General features: G+C 33.7%; 1 non-coding gene across 1 annotated transcript; it reads right to left on the reverse strand.

Annotated features, from left to right (window-relative positions):
• Positions 1 to 9,469: 9,469 nt before the first annotated feature.
• TRNAF-GAA (transfer RNA phenylalanine (anticodon GAA)) lies at positions 9,470 to 9,541 on the reverse strand. Its single transcript has one exon. It is a non-coding gene; the product is annotated as a tRNA-Phe (tRNA).
• Between the last annotated feature and the right edge of the window lie 6,626 nt (positions 9,542 to 16,167).

Raw genomic sequence — 16,167 nt, forward strand, 5'->3', positions numbered from 1 at the left:
GCAGTCTTTCGTTTTCCATCCGCTGAACATGTCCGTACCAAATTAATTGTCTTCTTTGTATTTCTTCGATGACTGTTTTTTCTTTATGCACAAGTCTTCTAATATCTTCGTTCTTGACCCTATCTAGTCTTGACTTCATGGCTGATCTTCTCAGGAAATCCATTTCAGTAGATAGAAGCTTATTTTTCATACGCTCAGGTATCTGCCAAACTTCACATCCATAGAGTAATGTGCTTTTAACTATGGATTCATATAATATCATCCTTTTTTTGTCCTAATATTCTTCTGCCATAGAATAGAATTTAGCGTTTCTGTAACTTTCCTGGTTATTCATTGATTAAAGTTCTCGTTAACACTTTGTTAAAACATAAAATTTACTTGGTCATACGTTAAAGAGTGTTAAAATTGTTAAAAAAGGTATATACCTTCGACAGACGGCCCGTTTCGACGCTATGTCACGTCATCCTCAGTGTCTCTTGAACTACTGGTGATCTTGATTCTGCGATGTGCATTTGTCGATGGTAGGGGTGGGGGTGTGTTGCTCCTATGGTGGGGGCTGGCTGTTTGTGTGTTATGATGTATTATGATGTCGAATAATGTGTGCGTATTTAACTGCAATTGTGTGTTAAGTATATATTGTGGGTATGCTATTGTATGCTTATATATTTCGTACTGTTCTAGGATGTTTAATTGTGAACGTTTTGGTGTGATGTGTAAAATTTCCATATCTGTTTCTATATTATTGTAATCATGATAGTTGTTGATAATGTGGTCTGCATAATTTGATTTGATGTAGGGTTTGGTTATAGCTTTAATATGTTCATTATATCTTGTGTGAAAGGATCTTCCTGTCTGTCCTATGTAGAAATGTGGGCGTTAATTATTCTTGAATTTATCATATTTTCATATCTTCCTGTATTATAAAATTTCGCTCCTAAATATGTGAATTCAGATTTTATTGTTATATTATTACTCAAACTCAAATTTTTACTCATATCCCCTATACACAAATATTCAGTTTTATCCCCATTTTATTGTCAAACCCCATATTTACAGTCATATGTTATATTATTTGACTGATTCACTGATCAATCCATACCATATTGATTGACATTCTATGCTGCTTCCCATATCTCTACGAAGTTACATGAACATTCATATTCGCCCTCATATAAGCTGTCTATTTTTTCAATTTTTGTGGGATGTTATTTACTTTTCGATTTCATGCACACAAAAAAGTCACTTGTTTTTCTCTCCATGAAATAATAACCTTTGTCATGTGGGTTATTGAAAAGTTAGCAGACTTCTAAACCGCAGAAAATTTGTTACAAATATTGTATACAGTAGTGGCCATAAAAATTACATCTAACTAAATCTTTCAAACGTGCTGCTGATTGTGTAATAACTGCTCCTTCTGTTACATTGTGTATTTCTTTGCTCTTTCAATTATTAAAAACTAGCTGAAAGTACCCGGCGTTACCCGGGTTTTCCTTTCTGCTTCTATTTTTAATTAAACTGGTTATTAAATTTTCGGAAATCTCGGAAACCTAACTATACACAACCAAAACGAATTGTCTTTACTAAGCTTTCCTCGCCCATAAAGATGATTCTTTACTTAACGTCACTTACATGAATTAATGAACTCCTTAGCCAAATGCCTGCCAGAGTTAACTAAATTTAAAACAGTTGTAAATCAGGCACCGAAAAGAAAACATTTCATCATGTGCCTGACGTTAAACTATTGTTTTAAATTTATTTATTTATTTATTCGTTTTTATTTATTTACTTATTTATTTATTTATTTATTTATTTATTTATTTATTTATTTATTTATTTATTTATTTATTTATTTATTTATTTATTTATTTATTTATTTATTTATTTATTCTGGTGTAGTTAAGGCCATTAGGTCTTCTCTTCCGCACCACCAGAAATACAAATAAAGTAATAGAAAAATCAAACTATAAACAAAGTAAAACCCAACGAAAATATAATTCCTTCTCCTCTTTCTGATCAGTTTCGGCATTGAATCTATATACATATATAATTTAATTTATATTGGAAGATTTTTTACCTCCTGAACGCTGTACACCCACTTATATCATACCCAGTTTTTTTTAACATAACTTGAAACTATATCTCTTAAATTCACAACATATTATATTAATTCTAATTTTACACACAGAATACAGATACAATATAAACTCGCAATAAGTCATTTTTAACATAAAGACTAATATTCTGAGAAACGTATAGGCCTACTGATATTTTATAAATTAAGAGATTTTTATTTCCACAACGCTTAACATACTAAATTTGCAACGTGAACAACAATATTTTGAGAATTAATACAATGTTATTTTCAGTAGGCTTATGTACATTCACATACCACATTAGCAACATGACAAAAGTATCATTGAATTGCTTATTGATATGTGTAAAATCTTTTTTTTTTTCATTCTTGTATAAAATATAGTTGAGGATGTGAAAAACACGCAGTTTTTAAGTTAATGTCTCCAACTTTGAGCGACTATCCTTGAGCTTCATTTTAATATGGCCATTACAAATGCTTGTGGCATTGAAACTGCAGTTGAATGAGTATCCTAGCAATACGTGGAATAAAAACATCTCCTTTTATTTTTGCAGTTAATATTGCCAATTGTATTACGTTTCGTATGAGATTTTCACACCAATTCTTATTCGTGCATAATTTTGGTGGGTCAATATTTCACAATAGTACTATTGGTTATTCAATATTAAGTAAATTATGTGGTAGCAATCCTTGTAGTTTCAAAGAATTCTAGAATTCAGTTGTATAAAACAGTTTGCTCACTATCTACAAAACTGCATCGAGGAATTCATAATACGGTCCTGGACTGCGTAAAGATACTTATTGTATGAATTATCTAGTTTTAGCCTTCATGATCTGTAACAACAATGTAATTTAATTTCGTGTTAAAATTTCCATGGCCTCGTGAAAGTCGATTTTGAATATAACAGACAATAATAAAAAACAATTGACTGTAGAAGATTTTGCGTTTTAATATTATACATGAAGATTTGATCTATTTATTTTTATTTTTTACTAGCCGTACCCGTGCGCTCCGCTGCACCCGTTAGAAATAAATATAAAGTAATTACATAATTAAAATAGGACATTTGATCCAGGGAACATTCGTGTTTGATAGAAGGATAAATCGTTTATTATGTTACTTAATTTAAATTTAATTAAAAAATTAAAATGCGATCATTTTGATCCAGAGACAACTCATTTGGTCATAAAAATTAGTTTAGGAAATACAGGAAACGAATATACAGAATAGCCTACCAAGTTTTCTGTGCATAAGAATCTATTTTAATCTTACCTGTCCTCTATTCACTCAGGAGTTACTGTGATAACATTATAGCATTATGTCCATCTAGAGAAACTACACTTTCCAATGGTGAATTAATAATTAATTATACAAATCGGTTAATTAAGCTTCTGATATTACTTCATAGAAACGCAGAAACATTATCTGTAGGCTATTTTTCATAGCTTTCGATTGTTGCTGTCCAAGGCCCCTTATAGACGAAGTCATTTGATTTTTAATTCATTACACGGCCTTAGATGGCAGTTATTTTAATTTTAAAACTCATTTATCTCATTAAATATCAGTCCTATCAAAATTTTTCAAAGAATAAAACTTATCGGAAATGATTTTTAAAGCAATTTTTTTATGTAACATTTTTCATAAAAATCAATAATAAGCGAGATATTTCGATTTATTTAATTCAGGCCCCCTTATAACCCCCCTTTTAAATAACGTATTTTGAATGCCATATAGCCTATAATCTAAGTTACAACGAACTTAACTTATATTCCAATTTTCATCGAAATCCGTTCAGCCATTATCGCGTGAAAAGGTTACAAACATACAGACAGACAGACAGACAGACACATACAAACAAAAATTTCAAAAAAGCGATTTTCGGTTTCAGGGTGGTTAATTATATATGTTAGGACCAATTATTTTTGGAAAATCGAAAATTACCAGAAAAATTTCGGCTACAGATTTATTATTAGTATAGATAATTTTAATGAATTTAACTTCCATTTGCACAATTTTAATGTAGCCTATGTTCTTCTCCTGGTTATGAAGATTAAATATGCAAACTTTGATACATATCGGTGAAAGCGTGTAGATTTGTATACAGAACATACATACATACATACATACATACATACATACATACATACATACATACATACATACATACATACATACATACATACATACATACATACATACATACATACATACATACATACCCACATTCAATTTTGTATATTAAGATTGTACAGAAAGATTACAAATCGACGGCCGAGTTCAAAAGAAAAACAACTGAAAAAAAAAATTGAATTTTCGAGTTACACATACAGACGTGGACAAATTATTAGCAAAATTGAAGATTTTTATTATATATTTTTACAAAATATTGATTCTTCAATTTAGACTACAGTTGACATTTTTGTGTATTTCCAAATAATTAGCCAAATTGAAGATTTGTATTGTATATTGTTCAAAATTTAACTCTTCAATTTGGACTGCATTTGATATTTTTGCATATTTACAAATTATTAGCAAAACTGAAGGTTTTTATTGTATATTTTTACAAAATTCGATTCTTCAATTTGGACTACAGTTGACATTTTAGATATTTCCAAATTATTAGCAAAACTCAAGATTTTTGTTTTATATTTTTACAAAATTTGGCTCTTCAATGCAGTTGATATTTTTGCTAATTTACAAATTATTAGCTAAATTGAAGATTTTTATTATATATTTTTACAAGACTTGACTCTTCAATTTAAACTACAGTTAACATTTTTGCATATTTCTGACTACTGTAATGATGGAAATATGCAAAATTGTCAACTGTAGTCTAAATTGAAAAGTCAAATTTTGTAAACAGAATTATCACAAAAATCGTCAATTTTGTTAATAATTTGTCCACGTCTGTATCATGATAATGGGAGAAAATTACTCTTCGTACTTCAATACAGCAACAAATCGTAACGATATGTAAACGCAGCATAAAATGACTAAATCTATATGGAACTGATCTTTTGTAATGAAATAGCCAGTTCAAGACGGCAACAACTCGAAATGATCCCTTCCCGATCTGTGAGATTCTTATTTCACCAGTTCAAAACGTCAACATCATGACATTTTTACTGCTGTGTTATTATAATTTTAAGAGTAATAAGGCAGGGCATAGTTATTTTCTTTTGATATAAAAGGCAGTGAATGAATTTGAAGACTATTGTTGGCATTTGCTTTTATTCTGCTTTGTTTTAATTGCAATTTCGTCTTTATAATTAGTGATATGAAATCAAAATAAATATGAATGTAAAAAACAATTGAATGTTAAATAATAAATATTAAATTTACAATATATCCAGTCCACACCTGTGGAGTAACGGTCAGGGTTCGAATCCCGGTCGGGGCAAGTTACCTGGTTGAGGTTTTTTTCCGGGGTTTTCCCTCAACTCAATAGGAGCAAATGCTGGGTAACTTTCGGTGCTGGACCCCGGACTCATTTCACCGGCATTATCACCTTCATTTCATTCAGACGCTAAATAACCTAGATGTTGATACAGCGTCGTAAAAGAACCAATACAATATATCCAGGGATAGAAGAAGAAATTTCTAAAGAAAGTGAAATATGGAGAAGAGTACGACAAGGATGCCCTTTATCAACTACCTTGTTCAACGTCTACTTGGAGGATTTGGTGAAGAACTGTTTTCAGAACATGGGAGGGGTAAAAGTAGGACGAAGAAGAATAAAGTTCATAAGATTTGCTGATGATATGACGTTGTTAACAGAAGAGGGGACGATGCTAAGATTAAGGGATATGCTTCAGGAGATAAATGACAGGTGTCAGCAGTATGGGATGTAGATAAATGCAAACAAGACGAAGACCATGGTTGTCGCGAAAAAAATAAAGAAGTTAAAGTTGCGAATTCTAAATGAGGCAGTAGAGTAAGTGGACAGCTTCAAATACTTATGATGTACTATAAACAGTAATATGAGCTGCTGCCAGGAAGTCAAAAAGGAGGATAGCAATGGCAAAGGAAGCTTTTAATAGAAAAAAGAACATCATCTGCGGACCTCTGGAAAAAGAACTAAGGAAGAGACTAGTGAAGTGATTTATGTGGAGTGTGGCATTGTATGGGGCAGAAACATGGACATTACGACGAAATGAAGAGAAACGAATAGAAGCATTTGAAATGTGAATATGGAGAAGAATGGAGCGTGTGAAGTGGAGAGACAGAATAAGAAGTGAAGTTGCGTTGAAAAGGGTGGATAAAGAAAAAATGATGCTGAAACTGATCAGAAAAAGAAAAAGGAATTGGTTGGGTCACTGACTGAGAAAAAACTGCCTATTGAAGGCTGCAGTGGAAGGAATGGTGAACGGGAGAAGAGTTCCGGAGAGAAGAATATAATATCAGATGATACAGTAGCGGGCAAAAGTTTAGAGCACCCACTTTTAAAATTGAATAATTTTTTGCTAATTCAACAGATTTTTCTGGAGTTAATTGTTGCTTCTATATTTATCAAATACTACTAAAATTATGACTTAGATGCAATTTTGAACTTATTGTTAGCTTTTGTTAAGGAAATATGTTTATTTTTATGTTTTTTTAAATTTCGCAATTTTCAATATATCCTCTGCCACTTCACACACAAAAATTTTTTTTCTAGATATGGACACATGGGTTTTTAGATGACTGACACATGGATTTGCCATTTAATTGCAACACTCACTGATGTTCTTCCCATTTCGTAAGAGTAGCTCGCAGCCGTCACACTTCAATGGTTTACAACTTCCTATTTCTAAAGTAGGTACCGCGGCAACTTCCGTCCCGTCATAAAAGGGGAGAAGGCGAGGGTGAATGATGGAATTTTGTTTGACAGGCCACATTCTTTCACACTAACCATTATTTCTGCATTTCCAGATTCTTGCAACATGGGAAAGAAAAGGAAAAAGAACATAGTGGGGGAAAACTGTAAATAAAAACTTTTTTCCACCCTAAAAAACGTCATTTTCAATTGATGGCCTGCACATTTTTGATCAAATAAAGTTTTGAATAATTTTTTTATTAAAATGTGTTTATTGGTGCACCTTGAAACCAATAAACGAACATTAAGACACACATTTCAATCTCTTGAAAAATCGGAATCGCATTATAAGTGTAGAAATGTAAAGAAACATAAAATTGTCATAACTCCTTAAGAAAAAATGCTAACAAGAACTCTTAAAATGCCTGTATGGATATCCTCTATAACTACACAATGTCACAATTGCCCATAAAAAATTGTGTTGCAATAATGTTAAATAATACGTTTTTAAAGAGAGGTGCTCTAAACTTATGCCCGTTACTGTAGACGACATTAAGACATGTGGATCATTACGCAGAGACTAAGAGGAAGTCAGGAAATAGGAAAGATTGGAGAATGCTGAGTTTGCAGTGAAAGACCTGCCCATGGGTAGAACCCTTATGTATGAATATCCAGGGATAGACAAAACTCCAAGTTTTTCGGTCGCAATAGGAGACTGTCGGTAAATTGGTCGACACAACTGGCTTCACATGAGTGAAGAAATTTTTTATGACTGCTTTTCTTAACATAGCAACATAAAATAAATCAAAGCATTTTTTATTAATGGCGGATTTTTAACTGCTTATCACTCATCCATTTGAAGTCAGTTATGTGGACAGAGTCGTTACCCAGGATGCGCCACTGGAGGCTGGTCTACACTACACTCACGATGAGATGATATGATGATGGAGATTTGTTGGGATACCGTAGGGAAACCAGAGCTTCCGTAGAAAGCTAGCTCTGTGTTACCTGGGCGACGGACTTGCCCAACAAAAGGTATAAATCGGAGGTACGCTGGGACGGTGAGTAAATTTAACATTATCTGTATGAAATGCCTTGTCCACTAAATCTATCTATATATATAATTTGAACTGGTAATGGAAATTACGGGAAAACGGCTGAACGGATTTTAAGACGTGACCCCTGATTTTGAAGCTTGGAACCCAACGTTTTTCAGAAAAATAGTAACTTTCAGTGAAGCGTTAGTTTTCCTACATAATTTTTAATATTTTCCAAAATCCATCTTTTGTCAGTTTTGAGAACTAATTGCATCATTTCAGAATAAAACAAAACACACACTAGACTACAATAAACAATAGGCTATTAGACGAAGGCCATGACCTGCAGGATTGCTGACATATTTAGAGCTCAAATTCAATTGGTTATTAAAAACTTCAAGGCTTACTAAAAATGATTTACAGGTCTGATTCTGCGATGTGTAATTTTATGAGTACTGCTGTGTATTGGATATTAAAATCTACAAAATTTGAGATGGTTTGATGACATTATTACCATTAGAAATTAAATTTTATTATATTTAATGCCATTATGCGACTATTTTTCATTAATTATACGTATTAACGCTATATTGATGATATGAAAGTGAAACGTTTGGGGTTATATAAGTAGATGTAGAGAATATATGAAATTAGATCTTCATTTCCATAATTTATTGAATGGCGGCTATGTAGTATATAACTACAAAACTTAAGTAAGATAATGATATTGTTATTAAAAACAAAATATTTTATAGTTATTAATCAAGTGGGGTTGGGTCTTTTTCATATACTTAATGGCGGTGTGGTGTAGATATTTATATGCGTCATTCTCTTCAGTATTGGCTCGAGAGAGCGCAAAAATTACAGTTCCTAAGGAAAAACCAAAAGGTATTACTTCCTGATAAAATAAGAGACCTAGAAAATTTTGTAGTCTCCCGATCATTTCAGCAAGATCTCTTAACAGGATGAAATGATTTTACCCTCTACATTTCTACATGCAGCAGGCATACCAAGATGCTATGTTTATTGTTCGAAAGCATAGCAAACCTGACATTTTTTTAACTTTGGCGTACAATTCAAAATGACCTGAATTAGCTAAATTAGATATAATTGCCATCAATAGAAGAACCCAGAAAGCGATGGTCTTGGACCCTACGATTTGCTTTGAACGAGACACAAATCAAGCACTGCAGATTAATGATGACAAGCGAGCTAAATATGTATCTTGTCATCCATACCTCAGTGAAAAATATGGCATTTCGCTTTACAACTGGGATATTGCAGGCTTACTATTTGGAGCGAGGGGTTGTTTACCAAAATTTACATGTAATATCCTTAAATCCTTTAAAATTCCCTTTTATGAGGTTCAGAAGATTGTAATGGAAATTCTGAAGGCCTCTCTTCAAATTTTACACTATCATCTATATATTAACTCGTAAATTTTTATATATATTATTTTGATGTACCGAAGTACATATGATATTTCCATGCAGATATTCTGCGTCATCATACGATGAAAGAGTAATGGAACGGAGAAAAATTCTCTCCGGCGCCGGGATTTGAACCCGGGTTTTCAGCTCTTCATGCTGATGCTTTATTCACTAAGCCACACCGGATACCACCCCGGCGCCGAACAGAATCGTCTCAGATTAAGCTCCAACTCTTGGGTTCCCTCTGGTGGCCGCCCTCTGCACTACGTTATAGATGTCTATGAACGTAGGACCGAAGTCCACACATGTACTGAGGTGTACTCGTTATGAGTCACTAGTTGGCCGGGATCCGACGGACGCATATCATACATATTATTTTGATGTACCGAAGTACATATGATATTTCCATGCAGATATTCTACGTCATCATACGATGAAAGAGTAATGGAACGGAGAAAAATTCTCTCCGGCGCCGGGATTTGAACCCGGGTTTTCAGCTCTACGTGCTGATGCTTTATCCACTAAGCCACACCGGGTTCAAATCCCGGCGCCGGAGAGAATTTTTCTCCGTTCCATTACTCTTTCATCGTAAATTTTTGTTTTAATGTACAAATCTAATCCATATTTTGCCCGTTTCATTTCCCATTATCTTTTTTGTGTGTTTGTTAATTCCGGATCCCAGTGGTCAACCTCACTTGAGGACGGATGATTTTAAATCTTAGTAGTTAGTTCCACATGAAAAACCCACTGATCGTCCTGACATTGTTACTTGCGTTTTCGCGTTGAAACTCAAAACCTGAAGGTGGATAGGTTCAAGAAAAAGTATTTGGCATAAAAAACATTCAGAGGGAGTATGTTTCATTATTATGGAAGAAAATAACTTTCAGAATGTCTGGTATTCTTTATTTGAAATAAATCTGAACAATTTTTATTTGAACGTCTAATTTACTTAGTTTGCAGAATTTGCTGCACAAGCCACTAGTATGTATATATTTCATTCGTCGGGAATTGATTTACCCTAGTATGAAAGGACAAGCTTTGGCGATGTCACACATTAATGGTATTTGATTTTATATAAAGGATTTTGCGCCTAATGTTTGAAATGTGTTACGTCTATAGCCTGCAGCGTCCACAGTTGAACAACGTGTCCTCAGTTTCGTCCATTTGCAATTAGCAATTCGCCGTGTTCTGGTGTGCAACCACTGCAATGAAGAGTGACTCCTCCCCCTACAGAACCGCACTCTGTTGAATTGTAAAATATAATTCATTTCCACTGCCCGTAAATGTCAGATAGATAAAAATAATATTGTGCTTTGAGTAAGGAGAAACGTTAAAAAATATCTTGGTGATAATGTCGTCTGTTCCTACGGAAAATTTTATGTCTCTCCATATCGCGGGCAATTAAATTGGATTGCCTTTTCTTTCCTCTGTATCGGTGGTATGTGCCAGAGTCGTTACCGTCATGAATTTTTTTATTGTTCGCAACAGTTTTATGTCTGGGATTCTGTCCAAATGTTTTAATGACGGTTGGCACTAATGAGTGCAGAACGAATAAAGCCCCAGTTGGACCTTGCCTTGCATAGGAAATAACACTGTATTGTCATTAAACTATGTGTGGGTGCACAGCTTGGAATTGTAGTTTTGGTGTTCCGAATAACAAAAATCATAAAGTGGATCATTTTATAGGGATGGAAGAAAAAAGTTTGCTTTACGAATTGTATGGAATTTAAATTATTATGCAATATGACGAAGGGTGAAGAAGGGATAGTGACGCGAAACATACAGCCTCTCCTATCCAAATGCCATCCTCACCTTCCCGTGGTCCACCCTGTTCCTACCAACGAGGAAATGGCGACCGAGTCACAGCGGTATAACTGTTTCATCAAATGCAGAGGAAATGCTACATTACAAGCCTGTCCAGAGGCTAAAAGTGGCAGCCCCACTACTGGACTACATAACGATAAGGCTAGTAACCTATCTTAGGGAAAACTACATTACTTTCAAACCTCAAACAAGCAGTATAAGGACAGATAATTTGATGATAACCCAGAGCATGTCATCTATGCCGATGATAAAGTCATAATTTCCAATTCAGAGGATGATTTACAAAAAGGATTATGTACATTAAATAAACTATTAAAAGATTTTTGGATGGAAATTTCAGCACAAAAATCGAAAGTAATGGCATTTTTAGGACAAGACCCAGTCAGAAGTAAAATAATACACAATAACCAATGCTTCGAACAAGTACAAAATTTCAATTATCTGGGTTGTGAAATACTTAGGCCTACTTACTTACTTACAAATGGCTTTTAAGGAACCCGAAGGTTCAATGCCGCCCTCACATAAGCCCGCCATCGGTCCCTATCCTGTGCAAGATTAATCCAGTCTCTATCATCATATCCCACCTCCCTCAAATCCATATTAATATTATCCTCCCATCTACGTCTCGGCCTCCCCAACTAACACTCTATATGCATTTCTGGATTCGCCCATACGTGCTACATGCCCTGCCCATCTCAAACGTCTGGATTTAATGTTCCTAATTATGTCAGGTGAAGAATAAAATGCGTGCAGTTCTGCGTTGTGTAACTTTCTCCATTCTCCTGTAACTTCATCCCGCTTAGCCCCAAATATTTTCCTAAGCACCTTATTCTCAAACACTCTTAACCTATGTTCCTCTCTCAGAGTGAGAGTCCAAATTTCACAACCATACAGAACAACCGGTAATATAACTGTTTTATAAATTCTAACTTTCAGACTTTTTGACAGCAGACTAGATGATAAAAGCTTCTCAACCGAATAATAACATGCATTTCCCATGTTTATTCTGCGTTTAATTTCCTCCCGAGTGTCATTTATATTTGTTACTGTTGCTCCAAGATATTTGAATTTTTCCACCCCTTCGAAGGATAAATCTCCAATTTATATATTTCCATTTCGTACAATATTCTGGTCACGAGACATAATCATATACTTTGTCTTTTCGGGATTTACTTCCAAACCGATCGCTTTACTTGCTTCCAGTAAAATTCCCGTGTTTTCCCTAATAGTTTGTGGATTTTCTCCTAACATATTCACGTCATCCGCATAAACAAGCAGCTGATGTAACCCGTTCAATTCGAAACCCTGCCTGTTATCCTGAACTTTCCTAATGGCATATTCCAAAGCGAAGTTAAAAAGTAAAGGTGATAGTGCATCTCCTTGCTTTAGCCCGCAGTGGGTTGTGAAATATCTTATCAAAATGAAAAAGATGTGAACAAGAAAATTACCAAATTTACACAAATTCTAGGAATAATAAACAATACATTAAAAGCTAAATTAGTACAAAAATCTACAAGAATAAAAATATATAATACACTAGCATTACCCTCCCTTTTTATACGGAAGCGAGATTTGGACATTAAAGAAAAAAGACATGAACAGAATCAAAGCAACTGAAATGAAATTTTTCAGGACAGCAGGATACAAATTCAATTGGCTAGATTATGTAAGAAGAATTGAAAATTCAAGAATCCCAAAAATTATGATGCAGTATAAACCTACAGGACATCGTCGACCAGGAAGACCTTTTAGAAGACTGCTTAATGGGGCCGAAATAGGTCTACAGAGGCCTAATTCGTGAAGGAGTATGATGATGATGATGATGATGACGACGATTGTGGGTCTAGTTCCCACGTTTCTGCTGATAAACAAAACACAATCTGTTTTGGCTTCCTGTAGAATAGTGAAGATTTCTCTCGCAGACACAAGAATTGTTATATTTATCATCTTATATTTCTTTGTAGTTGTAGCAGTAGCAGCAGCAGTACTAAAATAAAACAGATATTGTATTAGTGCAGTCATGCCAAGCGCTGGCATTTCTAGTCTTCAAACGAGGTGTAAGCACAGTCTAGTACAGGGCTGGGCACATTACGTGATTCTGAGAAATGAGCGCTGTGTGCTTTAAAGAGCGGGTCTTGCGAGCGCTGTGACGTATGCATTGTGTACGTCATTCAGTGTCGGTGCAGTGGTGACTCTGCAGTATTATAGCGAACTTTGAAGACGCAGCTTCCGCTCATACATTAAAGCGGCCCGCTACTCCCAATGCTTTTAATGTATCATGGGAGGAGTAGTTCTTTTTCGTAGAGAGCAGTGGATTAGCAAAGTGTTTAATTTGTCATAAAACAATCCAACTGATTAAGAAGTTCAATATCCAACGGCATTATTCTTTACAACATGCTACTGAATATGACAAATATGTTGGTAATGAACGCCATAAATTAATACAACTTAAAGAAAATGTTTCTCAGGTACATTATATTAGAGTATCTATTTGATATTTACATTGAATTATAAGTTATTATACATTTAGTAATATACAGGGAAAGGATTTATATGTAAATACATATTTACTTATAAAGCTAATATAATTTATATTTTGCATTATCTTTATGTTTCACAATGTGTAGGGTTGAAAAATCCTACTTTTATTTTCCATATTTTTCCATATTTTAGAGTTTAGTACATATTTTCGTTAATTTCCATATATTTTCCATATTTCATATAAAACAGTCCATATTATATTAGGTTTAACAATAAAACAAAACAAAATTCCATTAACTTTTAAAAATACATTTCAACAATAGAGATTTAAACACATGTTCAGTAATCCCTTTAACATCAGAGTTATTTGAAAATTAGCAGTCCTATCAACAATGGGAAAGTAAGTTACAAAACTGTATTAATTTAATTTAAAATTTTTAACAGACTTCAGTTGTGCAGCTCAACAGTTAAATGCCAGTCAGAGTACACATAGGTTCAGTTTTGTAAATCATACTATAAAGACGGTAAATATGCCAAAAGTACGTCATTCAGTCAATTTAAAATCAAAACTAACAAGTTACATTTCAGAATTTAAAGAAGATGGTTTATCAACTGACAATAAAATATTATTTTGTAATTTGTGTCAGTGTGCAGTATCATCTACACAAAAGTTCCTGGTGCAACAACACATTACAACTAGTAAACATCAGGCCAACAAACAACTAAATTCCAAGCAGAGACAATTGTTTTTAACACAACCAACAACATCGAATGTAAGATCTGAGTTTAACATCGACCTGTGCCGTTCTCTCATCTCTGCTGATATTCCTCTCTACAAACTAAAGAATAAGGTCTTCAGGGAATTCCTTGAAAAATATACTCAACATACAATCCCGGATGAGTCAACACTTAGGAAGACGTATGCTCCATCCATCTACGATGAGACAATACAGAAGATAAGAGATGAAATTAAAGATAGTTCAATTTGGGTTTCCATTGATGAGACTCCCGACAAAGAAGGTAGACTTGTTGGTAATGTAGTTATCGGTTTGTTAAGTGAACAATATTCTGAACGAATTCTTTTACATTGTGATGTTCTAGAAAAGTGCAATAACAAAACTATAGTTAAACTGTTCAACGAAGCTATGGGTATCCTGTGGCCAAAGGGTATTATGTACGATAATGTGTTATTCTTTATTAGCGATGCTGCCCCTTATATGGTCAAAGCTGGACAAGCATTATCTGTTGTATATCCTAAATTGACTCATTTTACTTGTGTGGCGCATGCATTTCATCGTGTGGCAGAAGTGGTCAGAGACAATTTCCCTAAAGTAGATTTGTTGATTTCATCAGTGAAAAAAGTATTTCTCAAAGCTCCCAGTAGAGTTAACGTGTTGAAAGAAATGTACCCTGAAATTCCATTGCCACCAAAGCCAATTTTAACTAGATGGGGTACATGGCTAGAAGCAGTTGAATATTATGCCGAACATATAGACTCTATTAACAATGTTCTCCTTGCATTGGACTCTGAAGATGCAGTCTCAATTGATACTGCGAAAACAGTTACCTGTGACATAAGTGTGAAGAATGACTTAGCTCACATTCAGCATACATTTTCATGCATCATAAAAACGCTCAAAAGTCTCCAAAATAGGCACCTTTCACTATCTGAAAGTTTTGAAATTATAAATAGTACTGTGGAACAACTGAATCGTGGTAGAGGTAAAGTTGCAGATGCAGTAAGAGCTAAGGTGGACACTGTACTTTCAAAAAACCCTGGATATGAAGAACTACAAAAGGTTGTTGCTGTGATGAGTGGTGAATCAACAGTGAAGATTAACTTGGACTTATCCCCAGCAGACATTGTGAAATTGAATTATGTACCAGTTACTTCTTGTGACGTCGAACGCTCTTTTAGTCAGTATAAATCTATCCTCAGAGACAATAGAAGAAGATTCACTTTTCAGCACTTGAAAGAAATGTTTGTAACCTATTGTTATGGTAACAGACAATAAAAATTGTGTTTTGTTGAAACTACATTGGAAGATAAGGTACGTCCATTATATTTTTTGTTTAGTTTGATTAAAATGTACCAATATTTAACGTACATAGTCATTTTTTTATAATTTTAAGTCCATATTTAATTCCATATTTTGGTAAAAATCCATATTTAATTCCATATTTTGGTAAAAATAACTACATATATATTTACATATTTCATATATTTTTAGTCCATATAAATCCGTTCCCTGAATATATAATTTCAAATTATACAAGTATTATGATATATCATAGTATAGTATATTACAGTTCATGATATATCACATATATATCATGAACTGTAATATACTATACTATGATGTGTCATAATATTTGTATAATTTAAAATTATATATTACTAAATGTACTATAATAACTTATAATGCAACATAAATATCGAATAAATACTCTAATACATTACATTTTCTTTAAGTTGTATTAATTTATGGTCGCATCGCATCACATCA

The sequence above is a fragment of the Periplaneta americana genome, chromosome 7, assembly GCF_040183065.1.
Source record: "Periplaneta americana isolate PAMFEO1 chromosome 7, P.americana_PAMFEO1_priV1, whole genome shotgun sequence".
NCBI lineage: Eukaryota > Metazoa > Arthropoda > Insecta > Blattodea > Blattidae > Periplaneta > Periplaneta americana.